The sequence below is a fragment of the Myiozetetes cayanensis genome, unplaced genomic scaffold (assembly GCF_022539395.1).
Source record: "Myiozetetes cayanensis isolate MyiCay16 unplaced genomic scaffold, myiCay2020 scf5-8, whole genome shotgun sequence".
Taxonomy (NCBI): Eukaryota; Metazoa; Chordata; class Aves; order Passeriformes; family Tyrannidae; genus Myiozetetes; species Myiozetetes cayanensis.
This window is the reverse complement of record NW_026087742.1, coordinates 5317594-5341045: the sequence shown is the minus strand read 5'-3', so window position 1 is coordinate 5341045 and position 23452 is coordinate 5317594. Positions and strand designations below refer to the sequence as shown.

The following is a 23452-nucleotide window of genomic DNA, read 5'->3' as shown; positions in this document are numbered from 1 at the left end:
GCAAACTCAGCAATGCAAACTGCTGGGCTGGCAAAACTGCGGGAGGCAGCGAGGCAACACCCAGTGAAAGGGTGCTGCTCTGGGCTGTGGGATACTTGTGGTTGGTTTTTCGTTTTTTTTTTTTTTTTAATATATTGTGCCAGGCCAGACAACTATTGAAGAATTCACAGGGGGCTGCTACACAAATAGAGCAGCCTGTTGTATTGGTGTGTTATGCAATTTAATGCCCTGACAGGGGATGGATCAATATCACAGCAGGAGAGGTAAGGAGTCCAAGGACATTAGTCACAGAAGGTGAAGAGAGAGAAGAAGCAAGAAGAGGAACAAAGAAAGGTTCCTTCTCTCTTTCAAAATTAATAATAATACTAACATTATTTTTATTTTTCTTTCAGATTTGGTCAGTGTGTCTGTATATATTTGGGATTTGCTCTTTATGGCTATTATTATTATTATTATTTTTATTACTACTACTACTATTATACTATTGCCATGACTATTACTATTTATTTGTTTATTTATCATTAAGTACTTATTTATTTATTGTAATTATGTGTCTGGTTTATTGCTCTAAAAGCTTCCAGAGCTTGATGTGAGTTGCTGGCCGAGGAGTTTGTTCTGGGCCCTATTTCCAATCCTGCACAATCTCAGTTTAATCACTATGGCAGTCAGCTAAGAAGAGCCCATAGGTGGAAAAAATCACTACATACATGATGCAGTTGATTTTACTTCAGCATGGCCTTGAGACAAGCCATACTGGCACGTGGAACGTGAGTGGCAACTCCTCTTTCTCTGTACCAATCCACACACTTGCAGATATAAATTTGCCCTTTCTCAGAACAATTTTAGAAAGTGTACAATAAGCCACCGTTATTCTTTAGAAGGTAAGAGCAAGTGTTAAACAGATTGCAAACAAGGCAGCCTGACAGAGAAGCTTAAGATATCCCATTAAGTAAATGCATCATTCCTTGCTCCCTTCTGTACCCTTTCACCCACCTTATCACTTCCATCAATCTTCAGTCACTCTAATCATCTCTTTCCAGCCTCTAACCTGCAAAGAGCATAAAAAGCCCTGCACTGGCTTTGTGGTTTCATTTCTCTTCTCTTTGCTCCCAGCAACACAAATAAGTGATTTCACAACCGTTGGGAAGGAAGAGCAGAGGGAAAAAAGATTTAACCTACCTCATCTAATCAGAAGCTCCTAACAGATGGAGGGAAACTGCTCCCTGCGCCCAACAGGGAACTGAGCCAAGGTTCTTCCCTCATCACCAACTGCTGCCAGCTAAACATCTGAGTTTCCTCTCTTCTGGAAGCTTACAAAAGCTCTAATCCAAGAAACGGCACCTCCTCTTCCCTCCCTCATGCCATCTCCTTCTCCCGCACCACATGGCAGAACACCCTTCCAGACAGATGAGTTTCAACATTGTGACAATGTCTGAGTCACCACTTTCCACCCACTGTCAGATCCACTGTAAGGAAAAAAAAAAAAAAAAAGAAAAAGAAAAAATAAGAAAACCAGTAAAAAGTGGTAATACTTTCCCTTTCTGTCATGTCCTCTCAAGTGTTTTTTATCAAAAAGGTTCAGAGCACAGCTGTGGAAATACCATGAAGAAGCACATTTTATATCAGAGGGGTAAAGCGCAGAAATAAGGATAAACAGCTACAAATAGCCAAGTCAAGGAACTTATCTGTGATTCACAAGAACTAAAATTCAAGTATCTTTCTGACAAAAGGTAGCATCAATTAACCATCCATTTGCATCTTTGTGGGCTTGCCTTTCCTTTTTGGAACAGGAATTTCATCCTGCACCTGACTAACCTCCAAAGTGAAGATGATACCTTGGTCCCTGTCAGAGCACCAACTTCAGATGCCAAAATTAAATTGCCCATTACACCAATTACTCATTTCTGCTATTTGCCATGTCTGGGCTGAGTAGCAGGTATACATGGAAGCATATTTCAAAGTCCAGCTCCTGCCCGCTCAGCCAGATGGGAAGCACAGCCAGTATTCCTTGGCTCCCGTCCTACAAAGTATTGCTGAGCAGAGGATGGGGCTGTCAGATCACCCAGATATGGGGCTATGAGTAGTCAGACCCAAGGGCTGGAAAGTCTGTATTGCTCCCCGGCTTAGTCAGAGCTTTACAAGTCCTAATATAGAAAATTTTGTAGTGATGATCTTTAATATTCAGTCCTAGTGAGTTCTTAGCTCATGTGGAACTCTAAATATAAAAAACAACTTTACCTAGTACTGACAAGGTATGATCTCTGGGCATTTATTGCAAAGGATATGCCCAGTGCAGTCTACAAGTTTATCAGAATGACCCTTGATAAAAATTCAGGTACAGTTCTCTTCATTAGACAGTATTCTGTATTTCATCTGCCTCAAAGAAAGAAGAACCCCCTTCAATACAAGTATGTAAGTGGTCAACTGAGCACTAAAGACTCTCTGAGGAAAGGACAAGAAACAATGGTTGTGACAGCATGGAATGTCATCATTTTGGTTTTGCAATTGTTTAATAGAAGAAGGGACGAGAACAACACTGTAATTTCTCGCTTAATACCTACTGTTATTATTTGATATAAATTATTTTATGACGTGTATTCCAGCTGGTTAATAATTCCTTCATTTCTCTATACAGCCAGTGTATTTGTCATATGCATCACAGTGAATAAGATATGACTTTTGTTTCATAAGGACTTCCATATGTCCAGTAGCCCAAATATCTAGGTCGGTGTTACAATTGCACTTTGACAGCTTCTGCAGAAAAATAGGTGCACTTTTTGTAGCTGATTTATTTCTCCTGCAGAAAATACCTTAGCAACAAATCCGTTTTGTAAGTGTAATGAGATGTGACATTCAAAAGTAGTAAATGGGCACAAATTGAAATGTAAAAAAAAATCTTTTTAAACAAAATAAAAACAATAAAAAATAAACTTTGTGGTGTTTTGTTTTGTTTTTTTTTTTTCTTTTTCACTGTGAGAGTGATTAAACACTGTCACAGGTTGCACAGAGAGCCTGTTAAGTCTTTATCATTGGAGATATTCAAACCCCAACCAGGCATGGCCCCGAGCAACACATCTGTAGGTGACATTGCTTTGAGTAGAGGGTTGGGCTTGACAATTTCCAGAGATGCCTTCCAGCCTCGACTGCTCTCTGAATCTAAATAGTTGTGTTTGCTGTACAGTCACAAAGGGGTAGTTTCTTTTTAGATAGTTTCATGAATTCCCCCCGTTGTCAGATTCAATAGCATCAGTCATCTCTCTGGTTTTGTAATAGCTAAAGCTTATCAGAAATAAGAGAGACAATTCAGAGGTGATTTCTACCTTTCCAGGAGAGAAGGCTGAAACAAAGATGAGCTTTGAAGCTATTGCAAATTATTGGTGCTGAGTTAGAGATAACAGAGTGCACTTTCTTTAAGCGGGAGTTATTTACAGGCTTTCATGTTAATAGTTCTTTTTTAATGTTTAAAGACTCTCCATCCTTTGAATGTGAAAATCTTTCATGTAAATTAGAAATAGGAAGTGTTAATGCACTAAGTGTTTGAGACAAAATAACCAAAATGAAGAATTGTATTCCTGAAACTGCATCCTAATCTGACATTCTACAAAGGGATAAAACTAAAAAGACAGGGATAAAATGTGATTGGATCAACTGTATAACTCACGTGTCAAATATGTTCAATAAGCCAGTGAGAGAGAATATGATAAACTGTGAAAGATAATTACTAATGAAAAAGTAAACACAAAAAAGGTGGGGAAATAGAAAGGAGAAGCCTGGAGTTTGTAATGATTGAATGCAGCATGCTTAGGGGACTACTGCCATACATCTGCTTTGTGACAAGTACAGTAAAATTAGTTATGGATCATCAAAGAGATTCCTAGCACTTAACAAAATGAGACTGAAAGTGCCTTTTTTTTTTCCTCAGGTTCAGACATCTGGGAAAACATTAATCAAACATACAGATTCAGTGGGAGGAAAAATCTGGAAAACAGCAACATTGAAAAAGACTGAGTGGATAATATTGGCAGAAGATTAGATGTGAATCTGCAATGCAGTGCCACAGCAAAACAGCCATCTTTGAATTTTATTTTTTTAATAATTTTTTCAGTCTGCATATGAAGAACTATCATACTTTTACTCAGCAAGGAACAATAATCCCATTCTGATCAAGAATGGTGAAATGGAAAATCTTGGTTGATCCTGCAAGATGCTTAATGTTTCCTACTAAATGGCCTTGAATCCCTCTGACACAGAAGTGGCCTGGCCCTTAGAAGGCAGCATATGAGGCTGGACAACCTCTCACCATAATGTTGCAGAGCAGTTGGAAGGGAATTCAAAGAAATGTAAAGCTAGTGATTGCTAAGGGGACTGACTTAGAAGAAAAGATTAAAACTTGTCTGATTACATCTGTGCCTGGTGGGATGTAGTGAGGATTTTCCTAAGAAGTAGACAGAAAAAAAGGAATTTTGTGATATTGGCTACTGCATAAGAGCTGATTCCTCATATGGGGAAGAGAGTTGGGTCTCCTTTCTCCAGTGTGCAGAGGCAATCTCTTGGGCAGAGATTGCTTTTCATCTCATTTGCTTTTAGCTTACTTTTAACAACTTTTCTTAACCTAATTTAAATTGGTAGGTTCGAGATTCTGGCTTTTTTTAATCTATGTATTCGATTTATTATTATTTCTAGCGAGTAGGCAGTGATATCAAACAACAAACAACTACAAGTACAGAATGTGAGAGGAGAGTCAGTGTACAAATGGACAGAAGGAAGAGCAAGGGAACGACACTCTAAAAGGGACAGTTGACTTTGAATATCAGTAGAAATAGCTTCTCCCAGACTCTTCTATTTGTCCTGCTTGGATTGCACAAAAGCATGACCCCTTTATCGGTTGCATATTCAGTTCTGCACTATATCTGTCGCAGTGAACTTGCTTCCACCTCCCTACCCACTCTGTTCTATTTTTTGTGTGTGTAGGCGATGAGCATTGTGATTTTTTTTTTTTTTTCCCCTTTGGTGTGCTGTGAACTTTGCCTCTCTGTAACTGCAGTTCTGGGTCAAAATTCACACACATCCATTCTGCCCATTTGACAGTTCGGTACCTTGCAAGCTACTTTGAATAAAAGGTGCCCAGTATTGCATTGCTGGTCTCTACCAGTGCATGTAAGGGGTGAAAGAGGGCACGTGTTTGACATCTTGCCCCTGCTGGCCTCAGCTCTGCAACTCAGAGCTCTGAGTCAGACCAGCTTCTGTAAGGCTTTTGGCTTTGTAAGTTATTATGGCAACTTTATCAATATCACTGTAGGATGATTAGCAAAAGCACAAGATGCACTGCTCACTGGTAAGCCAGACCTATTTTCTTTAGTGAAACAGATAGCAGTGTTCCCACCACCTTGATCATATTAATAGAGGTGACAGAATTTTTATCCTGGGAGACTCTGCCAACTCTCTCCTGCCTTTTTCTAAATAATAAAAATCACAAGAAAGAGCAATTTAACTATCACCTAAGTTACTGGAGGATGATACAAGATTTTGGAAATTGAGGGTAGATGACACTGCACTGTAAGTAGGCTACCAGCTGCTGGGCAGCACCAACTCTTCTCACATAATTCCATGCTATGATTTGAACAGCTAAGAGAGCAGAGAAATGAAGAGAAACTCCTTTCACCAGAATCACATTTTCCCTGGACACTTAATCACTTAATCAGAGAAGTCTACTGTGGTTTATGGGCTATGGTCTATGGAGGATAAACAGCGATGATAAAAATTCACAGTTTAGGGTCTACATGATTGCCCTTTCTTTCGCCCCCCTGCCCCTTTTTCTTTTTTTGTGTGTGTTTTCTTGTTTAATTTATGAACATTTAGTAGATTATCTCTTAAGGAGTACACAGACTACTTCCTGAATGTTGAAGGGGTATTGAACAAAGACCTTTTAAAGTGGGAGAATATTGTCTGGTATGGTTATGTTCCCACTTTATGTTTGTGGTTATATTACTCCATTTTATTTTAAACTTAGTCTATTGAATCATGAAATAATATTAAGTATGAGAAATGTACTTTTCTTTTATGTAGCTAGTATTATGAGCCTCATAAAAAAACATATCTCAGATGAATAAAGGAAATATTTATCTTTGCAAAATACAAGTAAGAAGATATAACTATTTAACTACTGTTTCAAGAAACTGTGCAAAATTACACATGTTGCAATCAACACAGTTTCACATCCATGGGTAGAAATCGGTCTAGGTTTCCAACAGATCTGTGCCTTGCATCCCTTCATCTCACACTCCCTAAACCTCCAATAACCCCATACTTCCTCCTACAATTACACCTCCCAGACATTCCACACCAGAGCAGTATCCCTCTGTCTTCCCTAGTTTCCTCACACATTGTGTGCCTCCTTTCCCTCTGTGTCCATGTCCCCAGTGTTCCCAGTAAAACCATCTCCTCTACACACATGTCGTGTGCAAGAAGCAGCATATCAGAGGTTTGGAGCTCTGCATGAGGAGCCTGCCTAGCCAGACATGGCCTTGTCTGCTGGGAGAGACAAGCAGAAAGGCTGTGGGCTGAGCCACCCCTGCCTGTCCTTCAGCACATTTCTGCCTTCCACCTAGTCCTGCGTTTTCCCGAAGCTTCTGTATATTCGAAATCTGATGTTCTTTGCCAAATGTGGCTGAAACACTGCTGTGAGTTTGAATATTATGGAAAGGGAAGGAGGAAAGACAGGCATACAGGTACACAGCAAACTTTCTTGTATAATCCTCCTTTTTAAAGAAAACCAGTCTTGTTGAAGAAAATAATGTTGCCATGACAGTGGAATATTTAAAAATTATTAATTCACAAAAAAAAAAAAAAAAAAAAAAAAAAAGAGAGAGAAAAAAAGCTCTCACCCTTTAAGCCTCAAGTTGCCATAAATTTTTTTCTTGCTGTTTCTCAGCTGGGGTTTGCTGTACAAGACAGTTCGTGCCACACCTCTTGAGGGCAGGCACGAAGTACACAGAGGCAGCAACAGTGTTTTGAAAGAATTGTCCAGAACATCAGGGGTTAAGGATGCCCAGAGCCTCCTGCCTCACCGCTCCCTAAGTCCACGAATTTCTTATGCAGAGCTGACTTACAGCTGCACTGCTAAGTTTTATCCTGGGAAAAAAGCCTCAAAAATATGTTTCTGCTACAGAAATTCTACCCTTTGTAATTGGGGAAGAAAATGCCTGTAAGATGTGCTACAGAGTTCTATGATACAGCATTCTGAAATGCACTTCATTACATACCATGGAAGCTGGAACTTCAAAACCCATTGATTAAAATGAGAGCATTGCTCTACTCTGCTAATTAGAATATAGTACTTAACACTATTCTTAGTTTGCACTATGCACAGTGAGTACAATTCTATTAATAGGTTTTTTGGGGGGGTAGGGAGACAGAGTTTATATTTTTATTTCTTTTTCCTTGTGGAAAGGCAGGAGCTGGCAGTCACCATTTTGAGATGCTATGGTAAGAGGAGCTTTCCTGTTGGGAAAAGCCAAACAAGAGTGTAAGGAGAAAATTATCTCAGATGGAAGAAGGAAAAGGGGGAGAGAACAGTTGAGGACGGATAGCTGAGGTGAGGCTACAATGAACTATGAAATTCTTACAATTTTTTTTAACCAGTATTTCTGGGGTTCAACATGGAAAATATCCTTTTGAACATTCAGGGGAAAGGGTTATCAGCATGCAGGAAATAAAACAGATCTTGTGCAAATACATACAAATACCTGTTTGATAGTCAGAGTGGGAGCAGGGAATTTTAAATGTACACAACAAGCAGTGAGTCTAAACAGTTTTTTCTCTGCCACAGTCATTGGATTCAGCACATGAGGAAAGGTTAAAAATCCAGTCCCCAGCAGATACATGGAAAAAGAGGTCCTGAAGGTGTATCAAAATATATAAATATTGGTTACATCTGATGGAAGTAAAAGGAAAGTTAAAAGGCAGAAAACTAAAGGGAAAAAATAGTCACAAGCCCAGACCACTTCTTTGGTGCTAACAAGCTGCCTATGCAAAGTGCTGACAGGTTTCATACCAGTGGCGTAAAAAGATTCATGCTGGGCTCTCACTTCAGTCCAGAAAAGCCCAGCCCTGACCCATCAGCAAATCAGCCACCTGAAGAGAGGGCCTTGCAGCCACATTTCCTTGCACAGCAGCCTGACCCCTCACCTTTTCTCTTCCAGGATGTCTGTCCAACTCCAGGCAGGTGATGCTCTTATGCCAGGTTAGGGTGTATCACCAGTGTGACCTCCTGGCTGTGTTTGCCAACAGCCACGGGCTCTCCCCCAGCTGCTCGCTGGCATTTAACAGGCAGCAACACCAGGTGGTGACACACAAAGGCGGGAGCAGGAGCGCAGGGTTCTCCCCTGCAAGAGCTCTTGGCTCCAGGAGAGTGTGTGGTCCAGCTGCAGCCACCGAATATCAGGATGCTTTCAGTTAATGCACTCTGAATCTACCACGGCTCCAAAAGCAGCACAGAATATATTTTATCTCAGCAGTTAATACATGATAAGATTTATGCTGTGTGAATGCAGGTGATCTGAACGTGCAGAAAGCAAGCTCGGAATGAATGCGAAGGGAGCCCCTGCTCCCCTGTGTAAACAAGTTCTTAATCTTTCTAGGCTCTGCCTAAGAAAGGAATTAGGATGCTGATCCTCAATTTTGTCAGTCTCCTCTCCATCATCCGTGGGTGTTTACCGAAGCACTGGGTTGGTTACATAATTCTTCACATTATTCTCACAGGCTGTCCAATGTATGAAGTCAGTGTCTAATTGAAGTTTCTATTTGCATGCTTCACAACCCTTAAAATATTCTGCTTGGAATGTCAGATGAGGTTAATTGAGGACCCTCTTGATGATGGTATTATTGGAATTTGAACTTGGAGAATCCAATATTAATTCTAGGAGGATTCTGCGAGATTTATTTTTCCTCTTTAGGTTTTATCTTTGTATTGAGAATTAGTTGGTAGTTTAAATTCAAACTGGTTTTCAATATAGTGAAATTCATAACATCCTAATGAATTCTAGAAATCATTCTTTCCTGGAAATAGGATGATGGCATTGCATTTAAATATTACTTTTTGGATTCTACAACATATGAGACTGCTTTAGACCCTTTTTTGGCTGGTATGGTTTGAGGAGTTTTTATTTCCTCTTGACTATACACAGGAAATTATTTCTCAAGTTTGGCTGAGATCAGGTATAATTACTGTTCTAGGCTGTTGCCTCAATATGACTGGAGTTGTATATTTTCTTTTGGAAAACTGACTGTAAGAGTATCTTTTTACCTACCAATAAACATTGTTTAGGAACATTCCCTTATTTCCCCTGACATTTTTAGCAGACAGGTCATCTCCAGGAGGAAAGCTGTTTGTCCCTGTTTAAAATACAGAATAACGTGACAACAACCTAAGTGAAAAGCAACTTTGCCAAAGGACTGAAGCATCCATTCAGATTTGCAAATGCAAATTTTATCACTCAAAAGGCATGGAAAATTTTTTTCACCAAGCATTCCTTGGCATCCATTTTTCCATCATCATAGTGTGTCCATGCCCTGTTTGGGTTTTACCTTGTGTTGGCAATATTTACCATGTTCACGTTGGATATACTTTTACAAATTCTGTAACATAGGTAAGCACTGGCATAGTATATATATTTAAATTCCTCATCCATCACCAAACCTATTTCAAACTAAAACTTACAGTGATTTCAAAGAATATGTGTAATAGCTTTTAGTCCAAAATTTGGTGAGATTATGTAAAGCCTGATACGAGGCTTTAACAAATGCTTTAAATATCCCCACTAACTTAATATCCAGGCATTCCTACATTGTTTAAAAATTCCATGATAAAATCCTCAAGCAATTGATTTATATTAGAAGGGAAACTGCATATTTGTTTCCTAGCACATCATACTCTTTTTCTATAGAACTGAAATGCCTTTTGGGTACAACTATAATATTCTTGCACTGTATCATTAGACAGCTTTTAAAAATGGGTATTTCAGGCAATACTCTGCGCAGATTTATTATTTCAAATTTTGTCCAATCCTTCAGAAACAAAGAGAGGCCTCTTTTTACCTTCACATGGAGTCAGTGTATTCCAAGGGTCATCTGCAGGGGACTGTTTGAAAACACCAATTTCATGCTCATGTTCATATCAGTCCACGAACCGATGTTCGCGTTCATATCAATTTTATACCGTATGGCTTTTCTTTGCTCTGCTGGACTGTTCAACAAAGTATCTTTCTTTTTGTTGGCTTTTTTTTTTTTTTTTTTTTTACTTAATATTCCAGCCTTTCAGTTTTACTCCTCTGCACACCTGTATTTGAGTCATGCACTGAGAAGGAGTTGAGACAATGCTTTACTGTTCAAGAAAACATTCTCCTGCTGCACAGCCATTACTGTTGTTTCTGTGCAGAGGATACTCATTATCCAGTATGTGAAATTACAATGGGAGAAAACGGTGAACAGCTCAAACAGAGAAGTAATTACCATGTAACAGAAATTACATGGTTATGTTTGTTTTTAAAAAAAATGTTGCGGGAAGTTTTTTCTTATTTCTTTCCTTTTTTTAAAACCTCAGATCCTTTAAAGTACTGTGGATTTCAATGCCATCACTCTTTTCTGTCTTAAATATCGTAGCTTCATACCACCCTGGACTATCACTATTGCAGCAACAAATGTGATAAATTACATCATGTAACTAAACACTTAACTCCTACATGTCCACTGGCCAACTAGAGAGAGGAAAACAAAGTGTGTAAAAAACCATTTCTATTTCTTTACAAAATAGCTGATAAATTGAACCTCCCAAGAAAAGCTCAGATGTAATTCTGAATAGTTCTGAATAGTACTGAACACTGCAATGACTGAGCAATATAGGAGATAAAAAGGTAGTTTGTAGATAAGGATGCCATAAAAGTCAAATATTTATTAGACACGTTATTTTTGTATTTTTCTTAAACAAGGGCTAAAGGTCAGAATCTTATGGTCCATCATGTACAGACTTACAGTAAAGAAATAAAAGAGCTTATCAAGGAGTTTATCAAAGAGTTTGTCTTTTCCATTCTTTTTTTTTTTTTTTCCCTCAAGTAGCTAACCAAACTGCTCAATAAAAATAGTCCCTATCGGCCAGAAATTAGAATTTTGGCTCTCCTGACAAGGCATTTTTCCCCTTAACAGTTAAGAATCTGGTCCAAACACTCTAGGTTGTAAAGGGTACAGGGTCCTTAACCACAGATTTATTTTCATTCATTTCCATATGGTTCACAAAAGCCAAATTGTTTTCAGAAAGGATACAGGAACAAGGATGAGATTCCTAGTTTTCCTTGTTCTTCATGGAAGGCTGTGTTTTGTCCTAAAAGCTCTGTTTTCCCCTCTGTTTCTCTGCACTGGGAAAAGCAAGCTCAGATCCCCACGTGCTACAACCCTTTGATAGCAACCACAGATCACTCTGTAACATGTCTAGCCAGGGGCAAGAGGAGCTGTTGTGAGGGACAGGTGTCCATATGGATTGCCCCATTCTTTATGCATGGGCAGGGGCTTTCCCTGCAGCTTTTCAAGCTGCTTCTTATCCTTTCCCCTTTAGATGGGAACTTACATTTGTCTTTCTCTGCTGGCCCTCTCCCTAAGGTGTTACAGCAAAGGGAGGTGATTTGTCCATGGGTTATTAGAGTAGACACCACATACTCTAGGAATTCCCAGTGCATAAATAATGTCCTTGCTAATTAATTTATTTGTGTTTGAGTCTCTCGTCCTGTCCTGTTACTGGCACTTGTGATTATTAGAACAGAAAGCCCAGGTCCTTTCCCAGTCTTTGTCATATGGCTGCCTCTTGTGTTAACTAGTGGGCTGCTCTGTACACTGTCTTTGGAATGAAAATTAGCTGCTCTGCAGAAAGCAACAGCAGGGAAAAGAGAGAAATTGTGGAGTTTTAAACCCCACAACCATATGTGAGTTAAATTAATAATTTAAAAAAAAAAAAAAGTATTGCTGTCCCGGTAAACCTGAAGATTAACAGGGAAGACATACAAAACACCAAACAGGCTGTTTGGCTCAGTGAAATGAGATGCCACCTTTCTTGCAAGAAGGAGAAGAATTAAGTTGGCCATAACATAAGCGTATCCAGCTGTGTCAAATGAGGATTTCATTAGAAGAGGGAAATAGCAGTTTTACTCTTCCAGTGACTGTGCATTACCCAAGTGATGCCAAATGAATCTGAAGTTGTTGCAAATGTTTTGTCCAGAACTTCACCCTCCCAAGATGAGCTGCTTGTTGAGAGGAAACTGATGGAGACAAAGCCAGCTCCTTTGGCTCCCACAGGAGAGGGATTAATGTAGAGGACAAAAGCTGCAATTTGAGCCCACTACCACCATTAGGTCACGGCGCTCAGACATTCCATGAGGGACAGGCACTGCTCTGACATACACAAGAGATACCAAAAGCACCAGCTCATGGTGCAATTGCAGTGTGTCCCCTTGTCCTTGACCAGCCCCTTCCCAGCTATGCCTGAGCAGTAAGGAGACAAGATCTTCACTTTGAGATAGGATTTAGCAAACAGGACAATTTTTAAAAAATGGCATTTCTTGTCTGACCACTGTTATCACCGCTAGCAACTGTCACTATATAGATTTCCAGTAGCTACAAGAAATACAACTAGATCTTGCCTGGCAGATGTTCCAAGTGCTGTAGCAGAGTCTTGTCTAGGTGAAGGAGACAAAAATAAATGTTTATCAAAGAGTTCTGATTGCTAGAGAATAGTCACCCCGGCTCCTAATGGAAAGTTACATTTTGCAGAACAATCTATAGATGCTATCTCACAGCTGTCACAGTGAAATTACCTTCACAGAAGTAAGCCAGGAGTCTGCTAGGACTCATAGAGTGTGCAAATGTCCTGAATCTGAGTACCCCAGTGGCGCAAAGTTATCTCTCATTTTCGTTTAAAAAAAAAAATGCAGCGAGGAAACATTTCACATTATTCTTTAGGATAACATGAAGACCGAATCAATTCTGAACTGTAACATTCCTATTCTACCCAAAAGTAATTTGCTTCCTATGCATAAGTAAACTGCTATTTTGTTTTGTGCATCTCCAGAAGTATGTATTTTTTTCCCCACTCAACAAAAACTCTGTGTGAAAGTAAATATATAAATTACTTCTAGCACTGTATGGTAACTATGCAGAGTGCCTGACTAACAGTTCAGAAGCCTGAAAAAGAAGCCTCTTGATTTTATATTTGTGACTTTTTAGGGTTTTTCGTTGTGGGGTGTTTTTTTCTTCTTTTTTTTTTTTTTTTTTCCAGAACAGTGTTTATTCTGAAAATATTATGGAAATAATCAAGAAACTGAACAGACAAGCAACAATAGACAGCTCAGAGAAGTTCAGAAAAATGTAACTAATGAAAAAGTTTAGCAAGCAGACTACAGAAAATGCAAGTGAGCTGATTTGTGGGTTTTTTTCCTCTTTATTTTCTGTGGTAAGCAGAATGATACAAAAATATGTATGTTAGGAATTTTGTTTTCCCAGGAGCTGGGCGTATGGGAGAAGAAAGTTTGGCCTAAAATTAAGAAGGTAAAAATGTAGACTACCTAGTGGAAAGCATTTTGTAATGCTGAAAAAAAAATGTTAGTGAAGTAAAAAAAATACCTAGCTATTGAATGAAAAAATGCACACAAAACTAAAATTCCATATGTTCCCTGAAGATGTATATTCAGAAGCCACAAGTCTTGGCTTTAGATTTCAATCTAAAAACGTAAGACCTTTTCTCCCTCTTATTCAGTAATACATAAGTTAAACTGATGTTCACTGTAATGGGTACTCTGAAAGAATTCCCAGAATTAGAAATCTATACATAACCTAATAAGGGTTCCTGAAAAATCCAGATCTAGAGAAGGTGGCAAGAAGTGAAAGCATAATTCCTCTTCTCAGTTTAAGACCAAAATTGAAGCAAGGGTCTCAGAAGCTGTTTTAATAGAAGCTGTGGAGAAAAGGGAGGACTGTGTACTAAACTAGTGGCTGAAGCTTGCTGCACCTTAATGCAGACCTGTCAGTAGCAAGTTATTACTGAATTGCTTGATGCTTTGGACAGAATATTAAAAATAGACAAGTTCTGACAAGCAGCAATCCAGTTCTTGCACCCCAAATATCTAGATCCTTCAGGACATTTATCATGGCTGTCAAAACTGGATTCACAGTCCACGTCTTTCAAAAAAGAGCAAGAGCTTGTTCTTGCTTCGGGAGAGGGGGCCAATATTTTCATTCTTTCTTCCCTTCCTTTGCTTACATCCTTTTCACCTACTTCTCTCTGAACTCAGTCCAGTGGTAAACTATCCACACGAGCAGCTGGGGCTCCCTGTAGCCCCTTCCTAATGAGGAAGCTGCGCCGAGGCCACACCTCCAGTAAAATGAGTACAGCAAATTGAGCTTTCGTCTCAGCCACGCCCATGTCAGCAACTCAGTGCTGAGAAATGACAGACAGGGCTGCAGAGTCACTGGGGGAGGAAGGGGACAGGAGCGAGTGCTTTGTTTCATTATCCTACTTTAGGTTGATTTCTACAGTGTTATCTTAAAAGTGCAAAGATTTGGCAAACAGATTTCTGGTAGTTAGCGTTCAGGATATTGCAACGCCGGCACCCTGGATCTTTCGCAGGGGATTTACTCACAGCAGAAAGAAATAGCCAGCCTCTCACACTCTCTATCTCCTGGGTGAACCAGCTATCATGCATGCTGGCAGACAAGTGCACCAGGCTCACGGATCAGACACGCTCCTCTGGCAGGTAACGAAGAGGGGACTGCGTGTCTGTCGGGGCTGGAGAGAGATACATTTCATCCTTCCCGAGGAAGCCCATGCTGGCTGTGATACACCAGCATGTTTGCAGGCATTACTGTCACCACATCCTGATGCCAGGTGAAACTCTGCTGTCATTGACTGCCTTGGCTGAGGCTGAAGTCCAGCACATATAATGAAAAGGAGCTGTAAGCAAGTAGTCAAGAATGAAGGGAGTATGAATGTCAGATATTGATGATTTAGTGTACCCAGTTTGCAGCTGCACTGCAGGAGGAAACCAAAAGAAAGTATCACAAAAGCAATAGGTGTCACAGATTGCCTTCTACAGTGGGAGGTGAGCAGCACTCTTACCTGGCCAAAAGATATATTTAGATATTAATTCACAAAGAATTAGACTGTATGAACTCTCTTGTAGACTATATGAACTCTCTTGAGGGACCGTGCATCTAAAAAATCCTGTGGTAAAATATCAGCAGAAACTACAACACTGCCTTCTAAAACTATCTCAGGCAGCATACCCTGTCTGAGACAGATCAGAACAAACCACTTGGATCCCCAAAACGACTGCTCACAATGAGGCCACAGCCTTCTGATCACTCCCCCAATTTGCATCTATTTCAGGGGACAATTTGGAGTATATGTTGGCATAAACAAGCATATGCACCAAAATGAAATAGTTTGCCAGTGCAAGATAGAGGAAACTTTCTATCTGCCAGCTGTGATGCTGGCTGGGAGCTTGGGCAACTACCACATAAACACCTGTTTTCATTTTCTGAACGGTGCTGTGACACGGGGGTAAGCAGTGACATGAAGCTTTTCATATGGCCACGATCTGGGTTCAAAGCTCTATAAACAGCTCTTAGTTGAAAATAACATGTAACATGATTTTTGTTTGTTTGGTTGGGTTTTTTTCCCTTTGTTGCATGCAGTTCATCCCCAGAGTGAGGAGAGCCTCTGTGCTCATCTGGGCTTCGGAACAGCAGTTCCCTTGAACGCAGCAGGCGTTCAACCTGAGGCTGACCAGGTTCAGGCATTGAGCCATGAAGCTTCAAGCGTGCAGGTTTGTCTTGCATAAAGAGGGAATTACGAGTTGCTAGTAGGGTGAGATAGCTGCTATTTGAAAATAGGAGAAACTGCATTAACAGAAATTCAATTTAAGTTAAAAAAAAAAAAAAAAAAAGAGACCAACCTAGGAGAATTCAGAAGTCAAAATGTAAGACCTTTAGTTAGGAAATAATTGCACACTTATGACCTGAGGGAACATTCAGACTTTGCTGGAAAAAAAAATGGCACATGTCATTAAATTTAATAATACTTAATTATATAATCATAAATATTTGAGATTGGAAAGGCCCAGTAAGTCATTTAAGTCCCCCTTCTTATCAATGCAGGACTGTTCCCTAATGTATATATGCTGGTATGTTTTCCTCAGACTATTAGAACTTATTGTCAGGAGGATTTGCCTTAAATTCTGCCTCAATTTTCCATTTCTTAATTTCATCCCATTACTCTCTGATATACCTGCTTGTTTCCTGCTAAGTAATTCCTTTCCTTCCCTAGTGTGTATGTCAGTCAAATATTTGTAGATGGTTAGAATGCCTCTCCTTAGTTATCACTTAGCCAAACTATACATATTTATTCAGTTCTTTTAATCTTCCTCATGGGTAAATCACTACAGTCCCTTAATTATTTTGTTGCTCTTTTCTGAACTCTCTCTTTCCCAGCCTTTCTTGTGGTCATATTGGCTGCAGTATCCTAGAGCCATCCAAAGCCATGGAAAAATCTGGGGTGCTATTGCATCTCTGCTGCATGTGCTGTGCCTTTGTGTCTGACCCACTATGTTTTTTTTCCCCTGATCCATCAGGCTGAGCACCATGCAAGGCTGGAGAGAGGTCAAGACAACCTCTGTCTTTAAAATTCTGCCCTGCAGCTATCCCTCACGGTGCTGTCAGCAGGGAAGACATTTCTTCTTCTAAAATCTTACTTCTGATACTTTTTCTGCCTAAAGATGTTGTAACGTGAACCTTCTTCTGCATTGAGCAATAACTTCACTTAGACTTCCCCTCTCTTTCTGTGTTTCTTTACTGTCCTCTGCCCCCTGTGATTCAGAGATCAGTAAGAATGAGAGAACAGAGCAAGAAGAGAAAAAAAAAAAGGTAGCTTACTGCAACAGCAGTAAAAAAAGCCTCATCTCCTGGGTTTATCATCCCAGAGATTAGTAGACCAGGATGAGGAAAAGGCTCTAGGGAGGCACCATGATGAAAATTCGAGAATAAAGACTGAAGTAAGGAGACAAAGTAGTACAGAAATAACTTATTGGGGCAAGCTGACAAGGGAGATGAAAACAGGGAAGACAGTGAATGTATTATCTTCCTGGCCAGCACCTAGCAACAGATTCTACTCTTGAATAATTGGTGCTGCGTTGATTGCTTTGGATGGCTTTGCTTTGAGTTTTCCTTTTCGGTTTTGATATCTCCATTTACCCTAAAACACTTTCTTCTTCCTCAGACCTTGGTTCAATGGAGTTGAAAGGTGGACTTTCCATGCAGACTCCAAGTTTGCTTTCCTGGCAGGGCCTCAGCCCTTGCCACAAGGTCCCCTAGATAGCAAGGTCCATCTCTTTAATGTCTTGGGCACTTAACATGGAGCCGTTTCTAACAGCACATTGCAGAAAAGTTGAGGATTTAAGATAACCTGCTTGATACTCCGGGTTAGAAAGCGACTAGTCAGCTTTTTCTCTTGAGACCTTATCTGATTAAATGGAACCAAAAATTAAATATTAAATAAAAAATATTAAATATTAAGTAAATGTTGCCCAAGAAGTACTAGATTAAAATAATATGTATCAGTTGTATCAGTGTTCAAGCTCAGGGATTTTGCAGTGTTTGCTTTATCCTTATCTTTTTCACTTTTCATTTCATCTTGTAAAATCATGACAATTGACAGAGCTGTGCAGGAATGCAAAAGGTAAATGTAAAAATCTGCATACATAAAGGTATATATGTAAATATTCCAGTAAAAGAATGAGTATCTACATAAAGGACAACCTATTTCTTCTTCCTTTCTTAAAGTGCTCAGTTGTTTTGTTTTGGGGTTTTTTTGCTGGGGTTTTTCCCTGAAAATAAACACAGGGTTACTTGGAGAGGGAGGACCGTCTGTAGCACTAGGGTGTTGCAGATCTGTAAGGGTATTTAGGCACCTAACTACCATCTTGGAAGACATGAGGTTGCATCTCACAGTAAATTTAAGCATTTATTTATATGGCAATTGCCACAATATTTGTTACAAATAGTAAAAGAATACCTATTTTTTCTATATTTCATGTATCTGCCTCTCGCATAAACACATCTGATAAGCCATTATCAGAGTTACTGTCTGAAATCATACCATGGGAAGAAATAGATCCTTGAGAGAAACCTATTTCAAACAACAGGACAAACATGAATGTTTCCATCTTTAATACAAGACAGTATTTTCCAACCTAGCCATCAATTTTGTGTACATCCAGCCATACACAAAAGAGTGCCCATGTGCCTGTTCACATGGATAACCAGTACCTGAAGCCATCACCTGCCTGTGAAAATGGTGATTAAACAAGGGATCCTGAAGAGCTCTCCTCATCAAAACATGTTACAGTTGCATTTTATGGATCTAGTACCTGCACTGCAACGAAGGCAAGGAGAGCCTTGTACTGTGAGACCCTGCTTTTACAGCATGGGCTTGGCCCTGGTTGTCCACAGTCCCAGGAGTATTCCCCTCGGATTCATTTTGGGTGCTACAGGAACCTAAATAAAGTTGAAAACTGAAGTCCTGAGGTAAATTCAGATTACAGGTAAGGAAAGCTTTTTACCTTTTATGTATCTAATATGTCAGGCAGTCAGCACAATACAGAAAGAAGGGTGTTTATGAAGCATTTTTCCCAACTTACACCATTTTCTCAGCCTATGTCTGAAATGCTATGAAACTCTAAGTTGTTTCTTCTCCTTATTTTAGATCTTTGTTTTGGTGGGTCAGAAAATGAAGGCTATCGGCTCTTGGATTATGCAAACTGACATGGTACATTTCGTTTCATTTTCTTCAGAGTGCACACATCAACTTATCCATAAAGTATTGATTGCAAGGGGTTGAAGCTGCCTGCACAGCGCTGGCTGATTTTATAAGAGATTTTATTTGCAATTCTGCCACAAAAGCAAGGTGTTGCTGTTGCTTATAATGGAAAGTATGAGATGCTGAAGACATGCAGGTGTCTGTGGGAGAGTGTCTTGCACTCTAATATCCAAGTTTGTGCTTTAAGCATGGTATAGGTGAAAGCATGAGGAAGTCATTGCACTTGAGTCATTCCTCTGGGGTAAATTGCCTTCAAAGCTTTGTTTTCCCTGCTACATCTGCTATACTGCTTTCTCTCTCTCTCTCTTTTCCACACATCTATATCTACAAGGGATTTCCCAGGCAGAATCATGTAGCTACATGCCAAACACTTGTTCAGTGCACAAACAGTAAAGATAATGTTTCAAGGATGTATCATACACTGAGCTCCTTCTCAGCAGATCCTGGAAAACGTGTCCTGGAAGCATCATCCTCGATGAGCAGAGCTACGATGGCACAACTGCAGAAACCCTGAGCATCCCAGTGCATGCCTGGACCACAGCCAAAGCAGAGCCCTAACACGTCTGAGAGGACCAGGCATGTGGCAGAGCCTTCACACAGCTAAAAATCTCAAAGCTCTGGGAAAATTTGCAGAATCTTTGATAGAAGCTGGGCAGAACTTCCTCAGACAAAGGTTGTTTCTAAGAAACCCGCAGCCACTACAGGGGTTTTGACATAAGAGTCACTGAAGGGATTGCACAAGCTCCTGGGGCAATGGCACAGCTGCATCTTCTCCTTTCTTCATCCTCCTCATTTCCTTGAGGAGAGGGCAGGCAGTGCTGCCTCCAGCTCTTGGTTTGGAGTCACAGGTGGTCTGTGTTCTGGTGTATACGCACGTATATGCTTTTATCTTTGGACTGAACAACCTGGCCGCCTGACCCAGGGCCCGGGAGCACCAGGTGGCCCCAGCCCGACAGCTGTGCCTGCATGAGATGGCAGAGCTGGTCAGCACTCCCACCTTCGCTCCCCCCGCTCCCCCACCTCCTGTTTGGAATTCTTGCTTGCTCTGCTAGCCCTTGCTTCCTTTCTTGTCGTCTCCTCAGCCCTCGACTCTGAGAGGCAGCAGCACAGCCCACCTCCACGAGTGTTTTTCCAGTAACCGGCTGATGCTGAGGATGCGGCCGAGGTCGGGGTGCCGGGATCCAGCCGGGAAAGGTGATGCTGTCCCACAGCTCCCCGCCCGCACGGCCCTCCCGTGGCAGGTGCTCACGCTACAACTCGCAAACAGCTTGCTAACATTTCAAATAGCTTTTTTTTTTATTTTATTTTTTTAACCTTCTCCGAACGCCGTAATGATTTCCTACCTGCATTCAGGGTAGGTCAGGCATTTCACTGCAGGGACACGATGAATACGATCGCGCCTGACTTCCAGAAGGTGCTAAGCGTTTCCGAAGTTTCGCGACGCTCAGAGAGATTTATGTTAGGAACAAGATGGACATCGCTGCCCGTTGGATTTTGCCTGTTCAGGCAGCGTTTTGCTGCCTTCTGGCTCCTCGGAGCGGCGGGCGCCGGCAGTGCCGCCCGGCCGCGGGGCGGGGGGAGCGCTCGGCTGACCCAGATTTTGAAGCACTGTGGAATAAAAAAGTACAGCTCCTATTAGTCCTGACTGATGACTGGATTAGCAAACTGATTGTGTAGCGAGGTATCTGCGGGTTTTGCGGTGTCTCTGTGGTGTGGTTCTGTACGTTGGGTCTTGCACTTTCCTTACACGCAGCATATAATTTTTTTAATTTGTTTTTTTTTTTATTTTTAATTTCTGCATCCTTATTTGTCACCCCTGTGTCGCACTTTATTGAAAAGGATTTCTCAGAACCAGAGGGGTCCAACTTATTAATGAAACTCACATATCCTTTCATAAACATATATTTAAGAATTTTAATAACACCACATTGCAGCAGCTTCTTATGCTCTTGTTTTAGGGAATCAGCATTTGCTCCATGGAAGACAGCATCAGTCACTTTCTCAGATTTTGTAGCCCACCTGCCCTACACGAGATCCCTGGAGATGTCATTACTAAGTGATGAGACATTCTGGTTTAAGTGCTCACAGTCTCTGCAGAGCAAGGAGCTGAGAATTCAATATGCAACTTATGAATAGCAGTACACACCAGCATCATTAAATGTCTATTCTTCTCCTTAATTTTTGCTTTTAGATTCATAGGGACTAGAAGTAACTACTGCCAGGTAGTAGTTTTCTTTCAGGGTTTTTAATTCCTATTCAGGCCTGGATTGGTGCTGCTGAACTCCATTGTGCCTCTGGGAACTGGACACAGTACTTGCACTTACCATTGAGCCATCATGCTGACCAGCTGCTGCCCAAGCAGGCCTTTGAAAACATAAGTGCTATGTGGGGAGGAAGGTTTATGGTTGTAATGGAACAGGGCTTCAGTAATGAGTCTTGATTAAGATAAAACATCCAGAGAGACTACCTGTCCTGTCCAGTGAAATCCTGGATAATTTACCAGTTGTCTCAGAGGGAAAATGATTTTATTTTTCTTGTTACTTCTTCCACAACAAATACTTCTGGATTTTCTATTAGTATATGCAACATGGTACATCAAACATACCTGTGTTTACTATGCAGCAAGCTCTGTGATTTGCTTTTTGTTTGGACCACACACTAAAACACAGAGCAACGATCTGATAGCAATGTAAGCTTTGTGTTGAGGTTAGCACTAATATATAGCAGAACTCCTTGTGCTTAAAACACAGCTACAGTAAGTTGAATTATTGTCCCTGTGCAGTTTTCATAGTTATTACTTGGTAGGTTGCCTCCTCAGTGTCAAATTAGAAGTCGTTCCACTAGAACCATTGCAGTAGTGCCTCTGGAGGTTTGTAGGTCCAAATACTTGAAGTATATTACACATTTTTCCGAACAGTTGTGCTTTCACAGGGGTCTGTATTAGAACAGCATGAAATCTGCTGCTGTTTACCCTGGTTTCATCTAAGCCTCACTGGTGGGTTCACTTTATGCAGTGTCAGCAGCACTGAGAGTCAAACTCTGCCTCTGTTTCAGACAAACTTGAAACTTAAAAGAAAACTTAAACTCAGCTTCCTGAATCCCTTCCGGTATCTTTCTCCTTCCCATTCCTTTCTTCAAGGGCGAATTTGCATTTAGCTTTCTGCTATTGTGTGAACGTCAAACAAACCATATTTTACTGCTTTTCAGGAGCCATTTTATTTTGCAGTTTTACCTCCCTGTCTGCCCTGCCTTGCACACATTCATCCTTGTCACACACTTGCAGAAGAAAAGAAAGGAGGATGGGAAGCAAATATAGATTTCATTCACCTTTTTTGTCTGACATGCTTTTGGGCATGGAGGATAAATTTTCTGTGTTAAAATGTTTGTTTAAATGTGGAGACCATAAAACAGAGGACAGAAGGGAAGGACTGACGAAAACATTCAAGGAACCAACTGCCTTTTTCAGGTGAAGAGAAGTTTCAGGGAAGAAGTGCTCACAGATTATAAAAATAAGACTTATACTGAGCATAAAGGTAGGAAGCCTTTTTCTGTACCTTAGTAATTAAAACAGGGAAGAGTTATGGTCCTCATTTCACTGTTAAGGAATCTACAACTCAGATAAATGAAGGTGGAGAGAGATATCTAACCAGTTTCATTTTGTCTAGAAACATAATAAAAGGCCCAGACACCAAATTAAAAAAAAATATGGGATTCAACACAATAGTGCTGAATTTTCTTTCCTTTGAGTACTTCTGCTGCTGTTAACTTCGCTTGGTCTCATCTCCTTTCTTAAAAAAAAAAAAATCTTTTTTAAATCAATCATACAGCAGCTATTATGGTATCTTGTCCTTTAAACTTGACTGAAAACCAGCCTTATTATTATTATTTTTGAGATAATGCCTTTCCCTGAAAATGTCTTCTGGCAAACAAGGCAGAGATTTGAGTAGGGTGAAAGAGAAATCTGTGTATGCATTAAATCAGAAGAGAGTTCCAGTCTTCCCATAGGATTCTTAATCCTACAAAGTAAAAAAACAGATGAGATTAAAAAGAATTATATAACAAATAGAGTTAATGCTTTTATCTAATATAAAAGGAAGGTAAAATTTTAAACCTAGACAATTAGTTCTAGTTAAAATTCTTAAAACTGAGCATTATATATGTTTTATAGCCTACAATGCATGTTAACACTGGAGTCTCCAGGGAACCTCTCAGAGTTTTAGATTCAAAGTAAAAAACTGACTGAAAATCTACCCCCTTGATCATGGTTATTAAAACAGATATCATGAACCTGAATTGGTCCTTGTGCAGTTTAATTCCTCTGTCTTTGTGTAAGAAGATGAACTGTCATAAACTTTGGTTTGATACTTCTTTTTCTTTTCCTAGAGAAAAGACAAGAATTTTCCCCTCTATTACAGCTTTTATTTGCAAAGAGTGATGAATAACTGGGTTAAAAGGGACCAAGATCCACTAAAATATTTTCATTAAATGGTGGGTGTAATTTGTGAAATAATGACGGATTTTAACGATCAGGAGAGACTCATT

At 40.2% G+C, this 23452-nt stretch overlaps 1 long non-coding RNA gene across 1 annotated transcript in view; it reads right to left on the bottom strand.

The window, feature by feature from the left end:
- LOC126649499 (uncharacterized) overlaps positions 1–20421 on the bottom strand; it is a 31727-nt gene extending 11306 nt beyond the window's left edge. Inside the window, exons 1-2 of the long non-coding RNA XR_007631060.1 lie at positions 20254–20421; positions 1180–1466 (exon numbers count right to left, since the gene is read on the bottom strand). This is a non-coding gene — a long non-coding RNA (uncharacterized LOC126649499). The remainder of the gene's footprint in view (positions 1–1179; positions 1467–20253) is intronic.
- Positions 20422–23452: the final 3031 nt, after the last annotated feature.